Source organism: Ranitomeya imitator, chromosome 5 (genome assembly GCF_032444005.1).
Source record: "Ranitomeya imitator isolate aRanImi1 chromosome 5, aRanImi1.pri, whole genome shotgun sequence".
Lineage (NCBI taxonomy): Eukaryota > Metazoa > Chordata > Amphibia > Anura > Dendrobatidae > Ranitomeya > Ranitomeya imitator.
Window position 1 is genome coordinate 452595200 of NC_091286.1, and position 24780 is coordinate 452619979.

General features: G+C 46.1%; 1 long non-coding RNA gene across 1 annotated transcript in view; it reads left to right on the forward strand.

Annotated features, from left to right (window-relative positions):
• LOC138638168 (uncharacterized) overlaps positions 1-17238 on the forward strand; it is a 114867-nt gene extending 97629 nt beyond the window's left edge. The window contains exon 4 of the long non-coding RNA XR_011312459.1: positions 17107-17238. This is a non-coding gene — a long non-coding RNA (uncharacterized lncRNA). The remainder of the gene's footprint in view (positions 1-17106) is intronic.
• Positions 17239-24780: the final 7542 nt, after the last annotated feature.

Consider the following 24780-nt stretch of genomic DNA (forward strand, 5'->3'; position numbering starts at 1 on the left):
CATCGGCTGATGTTCCCCTATGCCGACATTTAGGGTGTGCTACTATAGTTGGAATCAGGGTTGCCTGGTTAGGGGCCCACTCAGATGTTTTGCCCCCCCCCCCCCCGAGCTAAACTCCTAACTACGCCTCTGCCTCACACTGCCTCACACTCAGAGGCGTATCTAGGGTTTCTGGCACCTGGGGCAAGAATTCATTTTGGCGCCCCCCAGGACATATGCGATTTGCACACTTAGTCATGTACCAACGAGCCTCTCTCCCTAATGCTCTCAATATTCAGTGAAAAACTGAGAGAAGCAGAAGAGAAGCTCGTTGCCACAGGACCATAAGTATGAAAATCGCATATGAGTGAAGTGTCCATGTGATGACTTCTGGAACCTGCAGAGCTGAATCCTGACATCGCAGGCTTCTGAATTCTCACAGCCAATGTACTGCACACTTTTAGGATTCGCCCTTGCTGGTGGACAGTCATGTCAGCACAAGCATGTGATTTGTATACTTCTGACCACATTCCGACTAGACGTGCCCGACCTCGCTCAGTTCATTTTCATTTAATGAGGCCACACGTCTAGTCAGCACGTGACCGCATGTATGTAAATCACCAGCACGACAGATTCCTGACAGCATGCAGTGCGCACTCTCAGAAGTCTGCAGTCACAAATAATGTCTGCAGACTCATTACAAACTTGGACATCCCCTTTAATGCTCCTAACATAAATAAAAACATGAGTTAGTTAGTATCACAAATAACATTTACATCCAGGTACCTTATAGATGACGTTGTCTCTGGAGTCGTTCTCCTTTTCTTCATCTTGTCCAGACCCCATGATGAGTTTTCTCATCCACAGCTCGTCGCTGCAGACTTCCATCTTCTCCTCTCTTTTGCAGAAAATCTCCACACGATACCCTTAACCCCTTAATCCCATATGACGTACTATCCCGTCGAGGTGGGGTGGGCCTTAATTCCCACCGACAGGATAGTACGGTATAGCGATTGGCCGCGCTCATGGGGGGAGCACGGCCGATCGCGGCCGGGTGTCAGCTGACTATCGCAGCTGACATCCGGCACTATGTGCCAAGAGCGGTCATGGACCGCTCCCGGCACATTAACCCCCGGCACACCGCGATCAAACATCGCGGTGTGCCAGCGGTACAGGGAAGCATCGCGCAGGGAGGGAGCTCCCTGCATGCTTCCCTGAGACGATTGGTACAAGGTGATATGCTCACCTTGTACCGAGTGTCTTCTCCCTGCAGGCCCTGGATCCAAAATGGCCGCGGGGCTGCATCCGGGTCCTGCAGGGAGTACTTCCGGGTCGACTGCAGGTGCTGGTAAGCCTGCAGTGATGTGAGTGAGATCGTCGATGTTACAGAGTGCTGTGCAAACTGTAAGATCGGCGATCTGTGATGTCCCCCCCCCCTGGGACAAAGTAAAAAAGTTAAAAAAAAAATTTCCACATGTGTAAAAAAAAATAAAAAAATAACTAAATAAATAAAAAAAATATATATATATTATCCCCATAAATACATTTCTTTATCTAAAAAAACCCCAAACAATAAAAGTAAACATATTTAGTATCGCCGCGTCCGTAACGACCCAACCTATAAAACTGTCCCACTAGTTAACCCCTTCAGTGAACACCGTAAGAAAAAAACAAAAACGAGCCAAAAAACAGCGCTTTATTATCATACCGCCGGACAAAAAGTGGAATAACACGCGATCAAAAAGACGGATGTAAATAACCATGGTACCGCTGAAAACGTCATCTTGTCCCGCAAAAAACGAGCCACCACAAAGCATAATAAGCAAAAAAATAAAAGTTATAGTCCCGAGAATAAAGCGATGCCAAAATAATTATTTTTTCTATAAAATAGCTTTTATCGTATAAAAGCGCCAAAACATAAAAAAATGATATAAATGAGATATCACTGTAATCGCACTGACCCAAAGAATAAAACTGCTTTATCAATTTTACCAAACGCGGAACGGTATAAACGCCTCCCCCAAAAGAAATTCATGAATAGCTGGTTTTTGGTCATTCTGCCTCACAAAAATCGGAATAAAAAGTGATGAAAAACTGTCACATGTCCAAAAATGTTACCAATAAAAACGTCATCTCGTCCCGCAAAAAAACAAGACCTCAGATGACTCTGTGGACCAAAATATGGAAAAATTATAGGTCTCAAAATGTGGAGACGCAAAAACTTTTTTGCTATAAAAAAGCGTCTTTTAGTGTGTGACAGCTGCGAATCATAAAAATCCGATATAAAAAATGCTATAAAAGTAAATCAAACCCCCCTTCATCACCCCCTTAGTTAGGGAAAAATAATAAAATTAAAAAAATGTATTTATTTCCATTTTCCCATCAGGGCTAGGGTTAGGGTTAGGGCTAGGGTTAGGGTTAGGGCTAGGGTTAGGGCTAGGGTTAGGGTTAGGGCTAGGGTTAGGGCTAGGGTTAGGGCTAGGGCTAGGGTTAGGGCTAGGGTTAGGGTTAGGGCTAGGGTTAGGGCTAGGGTTGGGGCTGGGGTTAGGGCTAGGGTTAGGGTTGGGGCTAGGGTTGGGGTTAGGGTTAGGGCTAGGGTTAGGGTTGGGGCTGGGGTTGGGGTTAGGGTTGGAGCTAAAGTTAGGGTTAGGGTTGGGGCTAAAGTTAGGGTTAGGGTTGGGGCTAAAGTTAGGGTTAGGGTTGGGGCTAAAGTTAGGGTTAGGGTTGGGGCTAAAGTTAGGGTTAGGGTTTGGATTATATTTACGGTTGGGATTAGGGTTGGGATTAGAGTTAGGGGTGTGTCAGGGTTAGGGGTGTGGTTAGGGTTACCATTGGGATTAGGGTTAGGGGTGTTGTTGGATTAGCGTTTCAGGTAGAATTGGGGAGTTTCCACTGTTCAGGCACATCAGGGGCTCTCCAAACGCGACATGGCGTCCGATCTCAATTCCAGCCAATTCTGCGTTGAAAAAGTAAAACAGTGCTCCTTCCCTTCCGAGCTCTCCGGTGCGCCCAAACAGGGGTTTACCCTAACATATGGGGTATCAGCGTACTCAGGACAAATTGGACAACAACTTTTGGGGTCCAAGTTCTCTTGTTATCCTTGGGAAAATAAAAATGTGGGGGGCTAAAAATCATTTTTGTGGGAAAAATAAGATTTTTTTTATTTTCGCGGCTCTGCGTTGTAAACTGCAGTGAAACACTTGGGGGTTCAAAGTTCTCACAACACATCTAGATAAGTTCCTTGGGAGGTCTAGTTTCCAATATGGGGTCACTTGTGGGGGGTTTGTACTGTTTGGGTACATCAGGGGCTCTGCAAATGCAACGTGATGCCTGCAGACCAATCCATCTAAGTCTGTATTCCAAATGGCGCTCCTTCCCTTCCGAGCTCTGCCATGCGCCCAAACAGTGCTTCCCCCCCACATATGGGGTATCCGTGTACTTAGGACAAATTGGACAACAACTTTTGGGGTCCAATTTATCCTGTTACCCTTGTGAAAATACAAAACTGGGGACTAAAAAATCATTTTTGTGAAAAAAAAAGAATTTTTATTTTCACGGCTCTGCGTTATAAACTGTAGTGAAACACTTGGGGGCTCAAAGCTCTCAAAACACATTTAGATAAGTTCCTTAGGGGGTCTACTTTCCAAAATGGTGTCACTTGTGGGTGGTTTCAATGTTTAGGCACATCAGGGGCTCTCCAAACGCAACATGGCGTCCCATCTCAATTCCAGTCAATTTTGCATTGAAAAGTCAAATGGCGCTCCTTCCCTTCTGAGCTCTGCCATGCGCACAAACAATGGTTTACACCCACATATGGGGTATCAGCGTACTCAGAACAAATTGCACAAAAACTTTTGTGGTCTAATTTCTTCTCTTACCCTTGGGAAAATAAAAAATTGGGGGCAAAAAGATCATTTTTGTGAAAAAATATGATTTTTTATTTTTACGGCTCTGCATTATAAACTTCTATGAAGCACTTGGTGGGTCAAAGTGCTCACCACACATCTAGATAAGTTCCTTAAGGGGTCTACTTTCCAAAATGGTGTCACTTGTGGGGGGTTTCAATGTTTAGGCATATCAGGGGCTCTCCAAACGCAACATGGCGTCCCATCTCAATTCCAGTCAATTTTGCATTGAAAAGTCAAATGGCGCTCCTTTCCTTCGGAGCTCTGCCATGCGCCCAAACAGTGGCTTACCCCCACATATGGGGTATCAGCGTACTCAGGACAAATTGTGCAACAACTTTTGGGGTCCATTTTCTCCTGTTACCCTTGGTAAAATAAAACAAATTGGAGCTGAAATAAATTTTGTGCGAAAAAAAGTTAAATGTTCATTTTTATTTAAACGTTCCAAAAATTCCTGTAAAACACCTGAAGGGTTAATAAACTTCTTGAATGTGGTTTTGAGCACCTTGAGGGGTGCAGTTTTTAGAATGGTGTCACACTTGGATATTTTCTATCATATAGACCCCTCAAAATGACTTCAAATGAGATGTGGTCCCTAAAAAAAAATGGTGTAAAAATGAGAAATTGCTGGTCAACTTTTAACCCTTATACATACATAACATAGTAACATAGTTAGTAAGGCCGAAAAAAGACATTTGTCCATCCAGTTCAGCCTATATTCCATTATAATAAATACCCAGATCTACGTCCTTCTACAGAACCTAATAATTGTATGATACAATATTGTTCTGCTCCAGGAAGACATCCAGGCCTCTCTTGAACCCCTCGACTGAGTTCGCCATCACCACCTCCTCAGGCAAGCAATTCCAGATTCTCACTGCCCTAACAGTAAAGAATCCTCTTCTATGTTGGTGGAAAAACCTTCTCTCCTCCAGACGCAAAGAATGCCCCCTTGTGCCCGTCACCTTCCTTGGTATAAACAGATCCTTAGCGAGATATTTGTATTGTCCCCTTATATACTTATACATGGTTATTAGATCGCCCCTCAGTCGTCTTTTTTCTAGACTAAATAATCCTAATTTCGCTAATCTATCTGGGTATTGTAGTTCTCCCATCCCCTTTATTAATTTTGTTGCCCTCCTTTGTACTCTCTCTAGTTCCATTATATCCTTCCTGAGCACCGGTGCCCAAAACTGGACACAGTACTCCATGTGCGGTCTAACTAGGGATTTGTACAGAGGCAGTATAATGCTCTCATCATGTGTATCCAGACCTCTTTTAATGCACCCCATGATCCTGTTTGCCTTGGCAGCTGCTGCCTGGCACTGGCTGCTCCAGGTAAGTTTATCATTAACTAGGATCCCCAAGTCCTTCTCCCTGTCAGATTTACCCAGTGGTTTCCCATTCAGTGTGTAATGGTGATATTGATTCCTTCTTCCCATGTGTATAACCTTACATTTATCATTGTTAAACCTCATCTGCCACCTTTCAGCCCAAGTTTCCAACTTATCCAGATCCATCTGTAGCAGAATACTATCTTCTCTTGTATTAACTGCTTTACATAGTTTTGTATCATCTGCAAATATCGATATTTTACTGTGTAAACCTTCTACCAGATCATTAATGAATATGTTGAAGAGAACAGGTCCCAATACTGACCCCTGCGGTACCCCACTGGTCACAGCGACCCAGTTAGAGACTATACCATTTATAACCACCCTCTGCTTTCTATCACTAAGCCAGTTACTAACCCATTTGCACACATTTTCCCCCAGACCAAGCATTCTCATTTTGTGTACCAACCTCTTGTGCGGCACGGTATCAAACGCTTTGGAAAAATCGAGATATACCACGTCCAATGACTCACCGTGGTCCAGCCTATAGCTTACCTCTTCATAAAAACTGATTAGATTGGTTTGACAGGAGCGATTTCTCATAAACCCATGCTGATATGGAGTTAAACAGTTATTCTCATTGAGATAATCCAGAATAACATCCCTCAGAAACCCTTCAAATATTTTACCAACAATAGAGGTTAGACTTACTGGCCTATAATTTCCAGGTTCACTTTTAGAGCCCTTTTTGAATATTGGCACCACATTTGCTATGCGCCAGTCCTGCGGAACAGACCCTGTCGCTATAGAGTCACTAAAAATAAGAAATAATGGTTTATCTATTACATTACTTAGTTCTCTTAGTACTCGTGGGTGTATGCCATCCGGACCCGGAGATTTATCTATTTTAATCTTATTTAGCCGGTTTCGCACCTCTTCTTGGGTTAGATTGGTGACCCTTAATATAGGGTTTTCATTGTTTCTTGGGATTTCACCTAGCATTTCATTTTCCACCGTGAATACCGTGGAGAAGAAGGTGTTTAATATGTTAGCTTTTTCCTCGTCATCTACAACCATTCTTTCCTCACTATTTTTTAAGGGGCCTACATTTTCAGTTTTTATTCTTTTACTATTGATATAGTTGAAGAACAGTTTGGGATTAGTTTTACTCTCCTTAGCAATGTGCTTCTCTGTTTCCTTTTTGGCAGCTTTAATTAGTTTTTTAGATAAAGTATTTTTCTCCCTATAGTTTTTTAGAGCTTCAATGGTGCCATCCTGCTTTAGTAGTGCAAATGCTTTCTTTTTACTGTTAATTGCCTGTCTTACTTCTTTGTTTAGCCACATTGGGTTTTTCCTATTTCTAGTCCTTTTATTCCCACAAGGTATAAACCGCTTACACTGCCTATTTAGGATGTTCTTAAACATTTCCCATTTATTATCTGTATTCTCATTTCTGAGGATATTGTCCCAGTCTACCAGATTAAGGGCATCTCTAAGCTGTTCAAACTTTGCCTTCCTAAAGTTCAATGTTTTTGTGACTCCCTGACAAGTCCCCCTAGTGAAAGACAGGTGAAACTGCACAATATTGTGGTCGCTATTTCCTAAATGCCCAACCACCTGCAGATTTGTTATTCTGTCAGGTCTATTAGATAGTATTAGGTCTAAAAGTGCTGCTCCTCTGGTTGGATTCTGCACCAATTGTGAAAGATAATTTTTCTTGGTTATTAGCAGAAACCTGTTGCCTTTATGGGTTTCACAGGTTTCTGTTTCCCAGTTAATATCCGGGTAGTTAAAGTCCCCCATAACCAGGACCTCATTATGGGTTGCAGCTTCATCTATCTGCTTTAGAAGTAGACTTTCCATGCTTTCTGTTATATTTGGGGGTTTGTAACAGACCCCAATGAGAATTTTGTTACCATTTTTCCCTCCATGAATTTCAACCCATATGGACTCGACATCCTCATTCCCTTCGCTAATATCCTCCCTTAAAGTGGACTTTAGACAAGACTTTACATAGAGACAAACCCCTCCTCCTCTCCGATTTTTACGATCCTTTCTAAACAGACTGTAACCCTGTAAGTTAACTGCCCAGTCATAGCTTTCATCTAACCATGTCTCGGTTATTCCCACTATGTCAAAGTTACCTGTAGATATTTCTGCTTCTAGTTCTTCCATCTTGTTTGTCAGGCTTCTGGCGTTTGCGAGCATGCAGTTTAGAGGATTTTGTTTTGTTCCAATCTCCTCACTGTGGATTGTTTTAGAAATGTTCTTACCTCCCTTCTGAGTATGTTTTCCTGGGTCGTCTTTGTTCGAGTCTAATGTTTTTCTTCCCGTTCCCTCTTCTTCTAGTTTAACGCCCTCCTGATGAGTGTAGCGAGTCTTCTGGCGAATGTGTGTTTCCCAGGTTTGTTGAGGTGTAGTCCGTCTCTGGCGAGGAGTCCATCATACCAGTAATTCACACCGTGAACTCCCTAACAAAAAGAAATTTTGGTTCCAAAAATGTGGGAAATGTTAGTTATTAAGTATTTTGCATGACATATCTCTGTGATTTAAGGGTATAAAAATTCAAAGTTGGAAAATTGCAGAATTTTCAAAATTTTTGCCAAATTTCCATTTTTTTCTCAAATAAATGCAAGTTATATCGAATAAATTTTACCAATATCATGAAGTACAATATGTCACGAGAAAACAGTGTCAGAATCGCCAAGATCCGTTGAAGCGTTCCAGAGTTATACCCTCATAAAGGGACAGTGGTCAGAATTGTAAAAATTGGCCCGGTCATTAACGTGCAAACCACCCTCGGGGCCTAAGGGGTTAAAGATATAAGTGTCATTGTAATGCTCCTGAATAAAAACTTGCCCCTCACTATATTGTCTGCACAAAATATGACCCCCACACATTTCCTCTTATGGTACATGCTCTTCACACTGATCTCTCCTTTCCATACCGGCCTGTTGTGAATTCCGCTCTTGGGCTCCCTCCGGTGGTTGTAAGTGGCACTTTTGTGAGTTCTGCTCTTGGGCTCCCTCCTGTGGTTTTAAGTGGTATGGCTGCTCCTTGGATTTAGCTGTCTTCAGCTGATTCCACTGATTGTCTATTCTGCTCGGCTATTTAGCCTGGCTCTTTCCTTCAGCTGGTGCCACTTGTCTATGGTTCCTGGATGGATTCATATCTCTTTGGATTTCCCTGTTATCCTGACCAGTTCAGCAAAGCTAAGTCCTTGCTTGCTCTTTTCTGTCCACAGGTTGTGGACTTATCCGTTTTGTGCTTTCTATGTTTGTCCAGCTTATTAGTATGAATTAATTCAGTGATGCTGAAAGCTCTGGGAAGCAGATTTACCCTCCACACCTTTAGTCAGGTGTGGAGATTTTTGTAAACTCTGTGTGGATTTTTTGTAGTGTTTTATACTGACCGCACAGTATTCCATCCTGTCCTATCTATCAAGCTAGACTGGCCTCCTGTGCTCATCCTGGTTTCATTCTGTGTATGTCTTTTCCCTCTCCACTCACAGTCATTATTTGTGGGGGGCTATCTATCCTTTGGGGATTTTCTCTGAGGCAAGATAGTTTTCCTGTTTCTATCTTTAGGGGTAGTTAGTTCTCAGGCTGTGACGAGGTGCCTAGGGAGTGTTAGGAGCATCCCACGGCTACTTCTAGTGTTGTGTTGAGATTAGGGACTGCGGTCAGTACAGATACTACTTCCTTCAGAGCTCGTCCCATGTTGCTCCTAAACCACCAGATCATAACACCGGCCCCCTCTTCACACTCTCCTCTCATACTGTGTCCCCCTATAGGGCTCAGTATTTATACTGTTCTCTTGCGAGCAGGGCCCTTATTCCTCCTGGTATCTGTTTTGAACTGTATTTATGTTATGCTGTAATGTCTATTGACTGTACAAGTCCCCTCTATAATTTGTAAAGCGCTGCGGAATATGTTGGCGCTATATAAATAAAAATTATTATTATTATTATTACTCTCATCACACTCCCCCTCCTTGGTATACTGTCCCCTCCTGGCTGTGCCCTTACACTGTCCCTCCGTGCTATTCTGTGCTCAATCACTTTTCTCCCCCCATACTGTCTTCTCACACTATTCCCCTCCCTCCTCATTCTGTCGCCTCTCACATCCCCCTGTTCACCATACTGTCTCCTCATATATGTACCCCCTCACTTTCTACACTGCCTACTCACCTGACTCCGCATAATGTGTCTGCACACATCCCATCACCCTCACTCCCCGTACTCTGTCCACATACATTTTTCACATCGCTACTCATACTGTGTCCACCTACATTCCCCGTTCGCTCCTCATACTGTCTGCACCCATACTGTTTCCTTAGATATGCCCCCCATTCCCCAGTATTGTTTCCTCATACATGCCCCCTATTCCCCAGTACTGTTTCCTCATACATGCCCCCGATTCTCCTGTACTGTTTCCTCATATATGCCCATTATTTTCCTCTACCCCCCCATCATTGCTCTCTTCACCACCTCCATCTTTGCCTTCTCCACCACCACTATCATTGCTTTCTCCCCCACCACCCCATAATTTCCCATTCCACAACCTTCATCATTTCCTCCTTCCCCAGCACTCCCATCATTGCCCATTCCACCACCTCCATCATTTCCTCCTTTGCCTTTTCCACCACATCCTTCATTTTCTTTTCCCCCACCATCCCCATCATTGCCCTTTCCACCACCATCATCATTTTCCTTTCTGCCGCCATCACCATACTTGCCCATTCCACCACCTCCATCATTTCCCCCCCAATATCATCAGTTTGCTTTCCACCACCACCATCCTTGTCCATTCTACCACTTCCATCATTTCTTCTCCCCCTCATTATTGCCCTTTCCACCACCTCCATGATTTCCTCCTCCCCCACCATTATTGCATTCTTCCCCCACCACCATCATTGCCTACCCCCACCCCCATCATTGCCCATTCCACTTCCATCATTGCCACCTCCATCATTGCCCATTCCACCACATCTATCCTTTCCTCCTCCCCCTCCATCCCAATTATTGCCCTCTCCCCGTCACCTCCATCATTGCCTATTCCACCACCTCCATCATTTCCTCCCTCCACCCCCATCATTGCCCATTTCACTTCCATCATTGCCACCTCCATCATCCCATCATTGTCCATTTCACTTCCATCATTGCCACCTCCATCATTGCCCATTCCACCACATCCATCCTTTCCTCCTCCCCCTCCATCCCAATTATTGCCCTCTCCCCGTCAGCCCCATCATTGCCCTCGCCTCTCCTCCCCGTACACACACAAAACCATTTACCTCTCTGCACATTCACCCGCAGCGCTACGCATGCACGCACACGCACACACACAGAACCTCTCACCTATATACACACACGCACAACACATACACAGCACCTCTCACCTCTATATATACACACACACAACACACACAGCACCTCTCACCTCTATATATACACACACAACACACACAGCACCTCTAACCTCTATATATACACACACAGCTCTAAACAGACACACACAATACACACACAGCACACACAAAAACCTCTCACCCCCATCCAGCGGCGCTGCCTGTGTGAGTGAAAGCGCGGGCAGGAAGACAGATCGCTGCAGCTCTGCTGCTATTTTCTCTTGTAGGCACAGAGCTGCAGGGATTTCTCCCTGCACGTCGCAACCACCCTGCAGGGGCCCCCTCCATCTCCGCTGGACCCCGATGCAGCCGCACAGGCTGCACATGCTGTATGTCCGCACATGTTGGGAGCCGGCGCTTCTCTGTGCCGGCTGTCAGCTTGACAGTTGGCACAGAGAACAGCCGACTCTCAATCCGGGGGGTGGCAGAATGCAGCCGCTGGGGGAGACATTGCGGACCACCAAATTAGGCGGCCTGACTGTGCCCCCCTGCCGGCTGCACTCAGGGCTCATGCCCCGGCTGCCCACCTTAGATACGCCACTGCTCACACTATTCTCCTCCCTCCTCATACTGTCTCCTCTCACATCCCCCTATTCACCTTACTGTCTTTTCATACCCCCTCACTTTCTATACTGCCTGGTCACCTAACTCCCCATACTGAACTGTACACATCCCATCACCCTCATTCCTCATACCCTGTCCACATTCATTTTTCACATCGCTACTCATACTGTGTTCGCATACATTCCCCATTCGCTCCTCATACTGTCTGCACCCATCCTCCCATTCTGTTTCCTCATATATGTCCCCCATACTTTTTCCTCATACATGCCTCCATTCCCCAGTACTGTTTCCTCATACATGCCCTCATTCCCCCATACTGTTTCTTCGTACATGCCCCCCATTTCCCCATACTGTTACCTCATACATGCCCCCCATTCCCTTGTACTGTTTCCTCATACATGCCTACATGCCCCCATTCCCCATACTCTTTCCTCATACATGCCCCCCATTCCCCTATACTGTTTCCTCATATATGCCCCATCTCCCCATTTGCTCTTCATTTTGTGTCCTCAAATCTCCCTGACACATTAAATCCCCCCATCCTCACTCCAAATCTCCCCACACACATTAAATCCCCCATCCCCACTTCAAATCTCATACAACTTATTAAACACCTCCATCGCCACTCCAATTCTCCCCGCACACAATAAATTCCCCCATCCTCACTCCAATTCTCCCCAAGCATAATAAATTCCCCATCCCCACTCAAATTCTCCCAACACATAATAAATCCCCCTATCCCCACTCAAATTCTCCTCACACATAATAAATCCCCCCATCCCCATTCAAATTCTCCCCACACATAATAAATCCCCCTATCCCCACTCAAATTCTCCCCACACATAAGAAATCCCTCTATCCCCACTAAAATTCTCCCCACACATAAGAAATCCCCCCCATCCCCACTCAAATTGTCCCCCAGTGCACTTACTCTTCGGTGTCTTCAGCTCCACTGGAGCACTTACCACTAGTGTTTACCTCTGCAGCACGAGTGAGTAACGTCAGCAGCGTGATCACATGATCTGATCACGCTGCTCGCGTCGCTCTGACCCGGCAGTCAGAGCCTCAATTGTACTCGCTTCTGTAAGATGCGAGTACAATTGATCCCTGGGCAGGGGTGGTCACTGACAGCTTGGGGCCCCTGTGCAAGAAATGTGTCTGGGCCTCTCTTTTTTATGTCGAAAAAGATATATATATATAGCCACACACACATACATGTGTATATATTTATTATGTACATTGCAGTCCTTTATTATACAGTGCCCTCTCTTGTTATGTACAGTACCGTCCCTTACATATTGGATTATATAGAGCCCAGTTGTTACCTGTATAATGCAATGATGGCTGATGGAGCATGGGAAAGCTTCTTTTCTAATGGAGGAGCTGATGGACTGGTCATCTGGTCAACAGCACCTCCATCAGCAGTCATTTTATATAAAAAAAGAGAGGGGATTATGTAATAAAAGAGGGTGCTGTGAATATAAAAATCAACAAGAATACACTATGTAAGCGACAGCACTGCACATAACAGCAGAAGAAGCTATATAATAAGGGACGGCACCATATATAGCTAGAGAGAATGGTCTGTAATGATCTTATACATAATAAAAGAGGAATCTCTGTAACTAAGGATGGTGTTATATAGAATTAGTGAGTACACTATATACTAAGGGACTGTGCTATATATAATAAGTGAGTACGCTATACACTATGGTACTGTGTTATACATACCGTATATACTCGAGTATAAGCCGAGATTTTCAGCCCAAATTTTTGGGCTGAAAGTGCCCCTCTCGGCTTATACTCGAGTCACGGTAGCGGTGGGGTCGGCAGGTGAGGGGGTGAGGGCGCTGAGGTATACTTACCTAGTCCCAGCGATCCTGGCGCTGTCCCTGCCTTCCTCCCCGTCTTCTGTGCTGCAGCTTCTTCCCCTCTTCAGCGGTCACGTGGGACCGCTCATTACAGAAATGAATAGGCGGCTCCACCTCCCATAGGGGTGGAGCCGCCTATTCATTTCTCTAATCAGCGGTGCCGGTGACCACTGACAGGAAGAGGCTGCAGCACAGAAGACGGGGAGGAAGGCAGGGACAGCGCGAGGATCGCTGGGACTAGGTGAGTATGTTATATTTACCTGTCCACGTTCCAGCCGCCGGGCGTCGCTCCATCTTCCCGGCGCCTCCATCTTCCCGGCGTCTGCGCTCTGACTGTTCAGGCAGAGGGCGCGATGACGCATATAGTGTGCGCGGCGCCCTCTGCCTGATCAGTCAGAACAGAGACGCCGGGAAGATGGAGGCGCCGGGACCGGACGCTGGGAGCTGCAATCAAGAGAGGTGAGTATGTGTTTTTTTGGTTTTTTTTATTGCAGCAGCAGCAGCGGCCATGGCACAGATATATGTGCAGCATCTATGGGGCAGTATGAACGGCACACAGCACTATATGGGGCATCTGTGCAGCATCTATGGGGCAGTATGAACGGCACACAGCACTATATGGGGCATCTGTGCAGCATCTATGGGGCAGTATGAACGGCACACAGCACTATATGGGGCATCTGTGCAGCATCTATGGGGCAGTATGAACGGCACACAGCACTATATGGGGCATCTGTGCAGCATCTATGGGGCAGTATGAACGGCACACAGCACTATATGGGGCATCTGTGCAGCATCTATGGGGCAGTATGAACGGCACCATCTGTGCAGCATCTATGGGGCAGTATGAACGGCACACAGCACTATATGGGGCATCTGTGCAGCATCTATGGGGCAGTATGAACGGCACACAGCACTATATGGGGCATCTGTGCAGCATCTATAGGGCAGTATGAACGGCACACAGCACTATATGGGGCATCTGTGCAGCATCTATGGGGCAATATGAACGGCACACAGCACTATATGGGGCATCTGTGCAGCATCTATGGGGCAATATGAACGGTGCAGAGCACTATATGGCACAGCTATGGGGAAATAATGATCTATTTTTATTTTTGAAATTCACCGGTAAATGCTGCATTTCCACCCTAGGCTTATACTCGAGTCAATAAGTTTTCCCAGTTTTTTGTGGCAAAATTAGGGGGGTCGGCTTATACTCGGGTCGGCTTATACTCGAGTATATACGGTAAGTACGTACACTCTATACTAAGGGACTGTGTTAGACATAATAAGCGATAACAATGTCTTCCTCCACCTCCCCCTGTTCCTAAGTCCGTTATAAGTCCCCCTTCCTCCCATCCCAATCCCTAACACCCCTCATTGTCCCCCTCCCCCCGCATCCCATTATTGTCCTCTATCCCACCCCATCATAGCCCTCTTCACCACCACTATCATTGCTTTCTCCCCCACCACCCCATATCACTGCCCATTCCACCACCTCTATCATTTCCTCTTTCCCCACCACCCCCATTATTGCATTCTCCTCCCACCTCCATCATTTCCTTCTCCCCCACCATCCCCATCATTGCCCTCTCCATCACCCCATCATTGCCTTCTCCCCATCAGCCCCATCATTGCCCTCTCCTCCCCCCACACACACAACATCTCCTTAAAAGCAAGTCTTTACCAGTGACCTTTGACAACCTCTCAGTGACCCCTTGGGATCTAGGACTCCACCCAATGGTGACTTTACTACCCCTCTTTTGGGGCTCAGTTTCTCGCTGGGTACCCCAGTATGAGGATGCACTACCCCCTGGCTTTCTTATGGACCTGTCGATCACCTGGAACCATTCCACTAGGCCCACCAGTTCATCTGCATTTCAGGGATCTCCCTGTGCAACCCAGATCTGCACCAGCTTAGGAAGGGAGTGCACAAACCTGTCCATGACAACGCGCTCGACCATCTGGGCTGGAGTGAAGGATTCTGGCTACAGATATTCTTGCACCAGATGCAATATGTCAAACATTTGGGACTGAGGTGGTTTGTCCCCATAATATCCCCAGTGGTGAGCCCATTGTGCTCTGACATAGTCACTCCTGCGTTTGCCAAAATTTCAGACTTTAACTTTGCATACTCCTGCACATCCTGTAATGTGAAATCATAATAAGCCTTCTGGGGCTCACCAGTCAAATAGGGTGCCAGCACCTCCGACTACTGCTCTGGTGGTAGCTTCTCACGCTCCGCTACCTGCTCGAACACAGTCAAAAATGCCTTCACATCATCACCCAGGGTAATTTTTTGCTTGGCTCCTCTTACTTTCTTCTGAACTTCCGTGTCATCACCTGGACTTGAGGGAGGGGCTGCCAGCTTTCCACGAACCGCCAATGTAAGCAAGTCAATCTGCTGCTGGTGTTGCTGGTGCTGCTGCATCTACTGTATAAGCAGCTTACTTGTCTCCTGTTGTGCCATCTGTTGCTGCTTCAATTGCTGCTGATTTTGTAGCTACTGTTACTGCTATGCTTGTAGTAGATGTTTGAGTAGGTCCTCCATCTTGCCTGACTATTTCCGCTGGCTTGTGGCCATCACATGTGTTCACCGGAAACGCTGCCTGTACTTCTAACACCACCTGTGGTAGATCGGTTCACTCGGCTGCACATGGAGGTAGTCAATAGAACACTGCGCCTTGAAGGATGGACTTGGTTTATTAGTACAGCATAAACCAAGGTCATAAGCACAAAAATAAATACGTCCTTTTGGGCCAAACAAAACAAAACGGTAGCACTTCCTGCAGTCCTTGCACTAGTGGGGGTTAGCCCACTCAGGGTTAACAATGTCCTTACACAAACGATATGTACACAAACACTCTCCTGGAGTCTTCCTCTCCAGGCCCTCAATAATAATAATAACAATAATAACTTTATTTCTTTAGCACCAACATATTCCGCAGCACTTTACATTTTAGAGGAGACTTGTTCAGACAATAGACATTAAGCATAACAATAAACACATAGATCAACCGATACTAAGAGGAGTGAGGGCCCTGCTCACAAGCTTACAATCTATGAGGAAATAGGGGAGACACGAAAGGTGGATGGTAACAATTGCTTTCATTGTTCGGACCAGCCATAGTGTAAGTGTTCATGTAATGCTGCTCACACCGGTTATCAACCAGAATACGTATAAGTACAGACACAGAGGGCTATTAAAGGGAACCTGTCACCTGAATTTGGCGGGAACGGTTTTCGGTCATATGGGCGGAGTTTTCAGGTGTTTGATTCACCCTTTCCTTACCCGCTGGCTGGATGCTGGCCGCAATATTGGATTGAAGTTCATTCTCTGTCCTCCGCAGTACACGCCTGCGCAAGGCGCAGCGGAAACGCAGTGGATTATTTTCTGCAGCATGTTAATTCTTTGTGCGGAATCCGCAGCCATTTTACACCTGCTCCAATAGAAAACTGCAGATGTAAAACCGCAGCGGAATCCGCAGTAGAATCCGCAATAAATCCGCAGTAAAAACCGCAGCGGTTTTCCAATGCAGATTTATCAAATCCACTGGATCCGCAGAGGATCTTTCTACGTGTGCACATAGCCATTCACTTCTGAGCTCTGCAGTGCGCACAAATGGTGGTTTCACCCATGTATAGGGTATTGGCATGCGCAGGAGAAATTGCACAGATTTACCCTTGTAGAAATAAAAATATTTGGGTCTAAAGTCAAATTTTTGTGAAAAAAGTTATGTTCATTTTTTTCTTACATTCCAAAAATTCTTGTGAAGCACCTGAAGGGTTAATAAACTTTTTTTTAATGTGGTTTTGAGCACCTTGAGGGGTGCAGTTTTTAGAATGCTGTCACTTTTGGGTATTTTCTGTCACAGATAATAGTTTTGTAAATTTTGTTGGAAAAAGGAGAACTCACTGATCTATTTTTAACTCATAACTTTCTAACAAAAAAATTGTTTCAAAAATTGTGCTGCTTTAAAGTAGACATGTGGGAAATGTTATGTATTAACTATTTTGTGTGACATATCTCTCTGATTAAAGGGCATAAAGAATTCAACGTTTGAAAATTGCAATTTGAAAAAGCAGGAACGTGAAACTCCGCTCTGAGATCCGCTATTTATGATGGGCAAGCAGGATTTATTTATGGCAGCACATGTTTCTGGTATCTAGGATATTTATTCCCTTTACTACTTTTTTACCAGTCCTCTGCAGCTGTTGGTGTACACAATAGTTATTTATTTTTTCCTGCCCCCCTTTGTTATACTTTGTCTCCCACTCCCCACCCCCCCCAGTTTACCTTTATGTCTCCTCAATGTCTGTTGTTTACTGTTTGTCAATTATACATTTTTATGTGATATCTGAATAAAAATGATTTTGTATATTATCCTCTGTTGGATTTTTTATATACTCCATTTTTCATGTTTGCAATGTTACTGTATATGAAGAAAAATGTATGTATGGTAAAACTGAAAGAATACAAATAACAGGTGTAAGTATTTTGCTTAGCATATTACATAACTATTGGTGATGATCTAATAGTTAAATATTCAGATTTGGGAAATTCGGCACAAATAATTTCTAATATCCGTGCATTCATACTGATGCAATGCAAGTCAATGGGAAAGCCGAATATTTTTCTCCTGGACCCAACAAACAGGTCTGGGGGCATGAGAAAAAAGCTGAAATGGATGGGAAAGAGCTAAAACTAAAGGCCCCTTCACATTAAGCGACACTGCAGCGATACCGACAACGATCCGGATCGCTGCAGCGTCGCTGTTTGGTCGCTGGAGAGCTGTCACACCAACCGCTCTCCAGCGACCAACGATGCAGGTAACCAGGGTAAACATCGGGTAACTAAGCGCAGGGCCGCGCTTAGTAACCCGATGTTTACCCTGGTTACCATCCTAAAAGTAAAAAAAAACAAACAGTACATACTTACCTACAGCCGTCTGTCCTCCAGCGCTGTGCTCTGCACTCCTCCTGTACTGTCTGTGTGAGCACAGCGGCCGGAAAGCAGAGCGGTGACGTCACCGCTCTGCTTTCCGGCTGACCGACGCTCACAGCCAGTACAGGAGGAGAGCAGAGCACAGCGCTGGAGGACAGACGGCTGTAGGTAAGTATGTACTGTTTGTTTTTGTTTTTTTTTACTTTTAGGATGGTAACCAGGGTAAACATCGGGTTACTAAGTGCGGCCCTGCGCTTAGTTACCCGATGTTTACCCTGGTTACCAGTGAAGACATCGCTGGATCGGTGTCACACACGCCGATCCAGCAATGTCAGCGGGAGAGCCAGCGACCAAAGAAAGGTCTGGCCCTCTAGCCCCGACCAACGACATCACAGCAGGATTCTGATCGCTGCTGTGTGTCAAACTAAACAATATCGCTAGCGAGGACGCTGCAACGTCACGGATTGCTAGCGATATCGTTTAGTGTGAAGGTACCTTAAATGGGAACAGCATGGAGAAGATGCCTGCATGACTTTCTGACTCACATATGGTATCTGGGAATATTGCGGCGGTTTTATGGATTTATAAGAAGACGTACCAAACCTAATTTTTTTTTTAATGGGAAAAATGCTAAGAGACATTTTTTTCCTAATAATTACATGTATATAACACAAAATAAAAAAAACTATACCTCCCCTTGAGCATATGTTCACGCGGAGTGTTTTGGCTTTAGTTTTTCCTTTAACATTTGTAAGGGCTCTCACTCCTATATTTGGGAGGTCCCAATGGGAGGATGGCGCATGCTCAGATTGAGATCTCGGCTACAAGATCTCATCCCGAGATCTCATCTCCCGAGGTCTCGGGACGAGATTTTGGTGCTGAGATCTCAATCTGAGCATGCGCTTTCCCCGGTGGGCATTTTCCCAAAGGCCACCGCATTGCAGCATTGGATGTGCGAGGCCTCCGAACTTTCACAAAATGTCGGTGGAGCCCCCCACACCACAGAGCACCACCGCCTCCCCTGCCCACACCAGCCTCACCTGCCTGCACCTGCATACACAAGCCGCACCTACCCACACCAGCCTCACCGGCCCACACTAGCCTCACCTGCCCACAACAGTCTCACCTGCCCACAACTGCTTCACCTGCCCCACCAGCCTCCCCTGCCCACACCAGCCTCACCTGCCCACACCAGCCTCCCCTGCCCACACCATCTGCACCTGCCCACACCAGCCTCACCTGCCCATACCAGCTGCATCTGCCCACACCAGCCTCAGCTGCCCACACCAGCCTCACCTGCCCACACCAGCTGCACCAGCATGGAATGGGAGTCATATCACCGGACCACCGAACACCCCTGTGACCACACTCCACCATTGCTGCCAATCCCCCCGGTAAGTTGAATTCGAACTGTAAGACGGACCCCCATTTGACACATAATTTTTTTCCCTATTTTCCTTCTGTGTCTTATCGTCCGGTGTATCTTATAGTCCGAAAAATATGGTAAGTGTGGTATCGGACAAGCTATTTACCCAAGGCAGATTTAACAAATCCCGACATGGGCTTTTATTTTTGGAGTGAACTACAGGATGATAGTGGGGCAGGTTGCTCCCTCAAGGTCGGGTCATACAAATAGCCCATGGCCACAGATTCCATTTAAAAACCCTGCAGCAAAGAGTTGGAAGTGTCAATCTTGGTTTGCAAACTGCAGGGCAGGTGGCTCTGTAACACTCAGCCTGTGTGAAGTAACATGGAGCCAAGCAAAGCCAAAAGGCCTGGCACCCCTCATCATGACACGGTGGTACAGTCGCCCATGGCAACAGGTCTCGGATACAGACTGTCTTGATTCTTGGCTGCGATTCGGAGGATACCATTTGTTTTCCAGTTGTAAGTTACTTTGGACATTAAAAGACATTTGCTTTGAACTGTTATGTGGTCCCTGCCTATTTGTTGCTTGCACTGCACCAACCCCACTGCACTACACTTGATTTTGAGCAACAATGGAGTAATTACAAGATATGTCCCAGAGAGTGACGAGGTTTGTGGAGTGTATTACTTAGGTGACAGGCAGTGCTACAGAGCTTAGGTAAATGACTTAGTGTGGCAATGGCCATGTTCCAATATGTGTAAGTCTGCTGCCTGAATAGGGTATTAAACCAGTCTCTTAGACATGCTTAAAGGGAACCTGTCAGCCCCAAAATCGAAGGTGAGCTAAGCCCACCGGCATCAGGGGCTTAGCTACAGCATTCTGTAATGCTGTAGATAACCCCCCGATGTATCCTGAAAGATTACTTGCCGAGTAACGAATAGCCGAGTAACGAATAGCCCGAATAGCGTACTATTTATGCGAGTAACGGATAGTGCCAAATGTATTTGCTCATCACTAATAACTATGACATTTACAATTCACAGTGAAAGCACACAGCAAGATGGAGCTTGTACATGTGAACATATTACCTAGTAAGTCACCATCTGATTTAACAACAGTTCTGAATACACAATAATATGGAACAGAGAGTTCCCTTATCAGATACACTTTATCAAGGATAATGGACTTTTAGTAACAAAATGACTTCTTCACTAGGGTTTTCTTGCCTAAAATGCATTGGATTAACCCACAATGCAACTAACTGCTTTACAGAAAAACATCATGCAGTACAATTAAACGTCACCAGATAGTGCTATTACCACATTAGACATCACTATGAGAGTATTACAGGTTATTAAAGTGACAACAGTAATTTTAACCTCATCGTTTGCCCTAATGGGCAGAATAAGGTGTATGGACAGAAACCAAAGTGATTAACATAGTCCAACATTTACAAAGCATATGATACAATTGCCCGCCATGAGATGGTGATTTGTAAAAAGTGATTTTGAAATACGCAGCACACTTGATTTTTTAAAGGCCTTGAATTACATAATGGACCTACTGTATTTATATTGATGAATCTCATTTGGCATACAAGTACTGTCATCTTATTTATGTTGATTTGTGTACCATTTATTATATCTAACTTGACTACCTTCATATGATACAGTCTCTTCTTACAATCAATAAGAACTATGTTCACATATCGTCTTCATGCTTATGTGGCAGTATTAAAGGGAACCTGTCATCCCCAAAATTGAAGGTGAGCTAAGCCCACCAGTATCAGAGGCTTATCTAAAGTATTCTGTAATGCTGTAGATAAGTCCCCAATGTATCCTGAAAGATGAGAAAAAGAGGTTAGATTATACTCACCCAGGGGCGGTCCCGGTCGGGTTCTGGTCCGATGGGCGTCGCGGTCCGGTCCAGGGCCTCCCATCTTCTTACGATGACATCCTCTTCTTGTCTTCACACTGCGGCTGCGGCGCAGGTGTACTTTGTCTGCCCTGTTGAGGGCAAAGCAAAGTACTGCAGTGCGCAGGTGCCGGACCTCCTTCTTATTTGTTATATATACATCTGACCAGAACACACTCATTGTCAGGATTAAGAGCGTTTAGCTCGAAACATGTAGACCCGTGTCCTTTCTATTCCCCCTTCCCTGTCTAGGTTGTATCAGCTGTTCTGTTCTGAGTTTGTTACTCCCAGCAGGTATAAGAACCCTCCTTCTTGCTTCTGACTTTGCCAGTGATAGTTACCACTATCTGGTTTGGAGATGAAGGAGAGAGTTCAGTGTTTGGAGTAGGTGGTTGGAGAGTTTTTTCAGGAGATTACTGCGTGAAGTTGGTTTGCATGTTTATCCTTATCTCCCATTTTTTTGTCTTCCTTCCTATTTCTCCTGTTTCCCATTCTGTTGTTTTTTGAGTGTATTTGTATGAAAGTAGTTTTTGTCATGCCGTTTATGGCGATAAAGGGACAGGATGGCTTACTGGGACCCGCACCTGTCCCTGCCACTATAAAGGGGCCCTGGCTTTCCCTTATCTCAGGGGTACCTATAATGGTTAGGAGGCCTGACCCGCCAGCGTATCCCTGTCTCCTGTGCAGGCCCTATCACCTTTCCCCAGCTCTCCCTGGCTCCTGAATGTCTCTGTATATTGCATTGATTTTCCATGGCATGCACTGACTTTCCTCAGCTCTCCCTGGCTCCTGAATGTCTCTGTATATTGCATTGATTTTCCATGGTATGCACTGACTACCCCCAGCTTTCCCTGGCTCCTGAATGTCTCTGTATATTGCATTGATTTTTCTATGCTTCCCCTGGATCTGAGTGTCTTGGTGCAGCACATATAATCCTTTTTGGTACGCTTTCTTACCTATCAGCTTGTTTCCATGACCTGTTTTCATGTCTCTCATTGTGTTATCCTGGCATCTCTTTGAGTGGTCAGTCCAACCCCTCCCTCTCTTCATGACCTCTGCCTAAAGGTACCTTCACACATAACGATATTGTTAACGATATCGTTGCTATTTGTGACGTAGCAACGATATCGTTAATGAAATCGTTCTGTGTGACAGCGACCAACGATCAGGCCCCTGCTGGGAGATCGTTGGTCGCTGAATAAAGTCCAGAACTTTATTTCGTCGCTGGACTCCCTGGAGACATCGCTGGATCGGCGTGTGTGACACCGATCCAGCGATGTCTTCACTGGTAACCAGGGTAAACATCGGGTAACTAAGCGCAGGGCCGCGCTTAGTAACCCGATGTTTACCCTGGTTACCATGCTAAAAGTAAAAAAAAACAAACACTAGATACTTACCTAACGCTGTCTGTCCTCCAGCGCTGTGCTCTGCACTCCTCCTGTACTGGCTGTGAGCCGGAAAGCAGAGCGGTGACGTCACCGCTCTGCTTTCCGGCTCACAGACAGTACAGGAGGAGAGCAGAGAAGCAGAGCGCAGCGCTGGAGGACAGACAGCGGTAGGTAAGTATCTAGTGTTTGTTTTTTTTAACTTTTAGCATGGTATCCAGGGTAAACATCGGGTTACTAAGCGCGGCCCTGCGCTTAGTTACCCGATGTTTACCCTGGTTACCGGCATCGTTGGTCGCTGGAGAGCGGTCTGTGTGACAGCTCTCCAGCGACCAAACAGCGACGCTGCAGCGATCCGGATCGTTGTCGGTATCGCTGCAGCGTCGCTTAATGTGAAGGGGCCTTAACTTTATGCATCTGGTCTCCCATACCCAGCCACCTCCTCATTCACACCTGATTGCCCTTAACTGGGGATATATTCACATGCAGGAGTCTGCTACAGACGCAGACATCTTTTAACTTCCATCTTTTAAATTACATCTTTTTAATTATGAATTTGAATTAGACTGAATTGGACTGGAATTGACTGGAAGGTAACAGAATACCAACCACTACAATGTTTCGGTTTCTTTTCTCTTTCACCCCCATACTACTTTCCTTCTTACAATCTCCTGCTATCCCTCCACCTAGTAAGGAACTAGTCATTTCTTCCTCCATCCTCCCCAGCCATCTCACCTTCTCCTCAGAACTGTTCCTCCACATACAATCTTTTTTCTCCAGACACACACGTCCGCATCATGTCCTATCCTGCTCCCACCTTCTAATGCTCTGTCTGCTACTCCTCATTGCTGGTGACATATCCCCAAATCCCGGCACTCCCCAACACATCCCCACACTCATTTCTAACCCCCTGCCATGATCCTCCGCACGTTTTCCCAACCATGACAACCTCATACCCATTCATCCAGCCCCCACTCCCCCACTCCCCCGCTCCACTTACCTGGAGCACTATGGAACGCACGCTCCATCTGCAACAAACTGCCATTTATCCATGACCTCTTCATCACCAACAAACTCTCCTTCCTCGGCCTCACTGAAACCTGGCTCACCCACTCTGACTCGGCCTCTCCAGCTTCGCTCTCATATGGCGGATTCCACCTCTCTCACACCCCTCGCCCCAGCAACAAACGTGGTGGAGGAGTTGGCTTGCTCCTGTCCGACACCTGCTCCTTCACTCCAATCCCGCTACTGGAGCGCCCCCAGACGCAGGGCCGGGGGGTACTCGGTCCGGGGTTGTCACAGTGGCTAGACCCGGTCCGTGACCCTGCTAAGAGGCGTCCAATGAAAGGTGATGGTGCGTGGTGCAAGGTGCGAGGAATAACGAGGACACAGGGTTGCAGTCTCTTTACCTTTTTACTGAAGGCTTCGGGGTCCGCAATCCAGAGCACTGCTAACAGGGCTGGCTGAGACCGGCCGGTCCGAGGGCACATCCAGAGTTCCCTTTGCAGGTGGAAATCAGTGCCTACCAACTAGCGCCTGTGTGTTGTAGTCCTTCCCTGCTGAGCACCACGGGATAGTCCTCACAACTGTCGTTTCTGTTCTTTCTCTCTCCGTCCCCCAGATAATATGGCTAGGACGCACCCGTATGACAGGTAGGCCTGGAGTTATTCTGGGACCCTAGAAACGCCCCTCTCCCACGATTGCCTCCTATGTCCGTTTAGGTGATTTAAGTCAGACAGCCAACCTATAATTAACAGTCCTGCCGCTGTTTGAAGTAATGCGTAGAGTCTGTTACTTCCTCGGTGCCCCGGCCACCGGCTACGCGCCTCAGAAGGATGTTGCCACAGTCTTAGGGACACGACTCCTTCTGGTTCTATCTCCTTCGTACTATGATCCCGCTTCTCACTTCTCCACAATATACTTCGCTTCGTGTCCTTCCTTGAGATGCTGCCACAAGGTAGTGCAGACGCGGCTCCGTAACAATCTGTCCCTTCTGCTAGGTACCTGCCAGGTTCCCACTTCTGACAGGTCCTCTCCCGAGCTCTCCCGGGCTACTTTTTCCCTAACTTTCTGTCCAACCCCCAGTTTTACCAGAGTGTGAG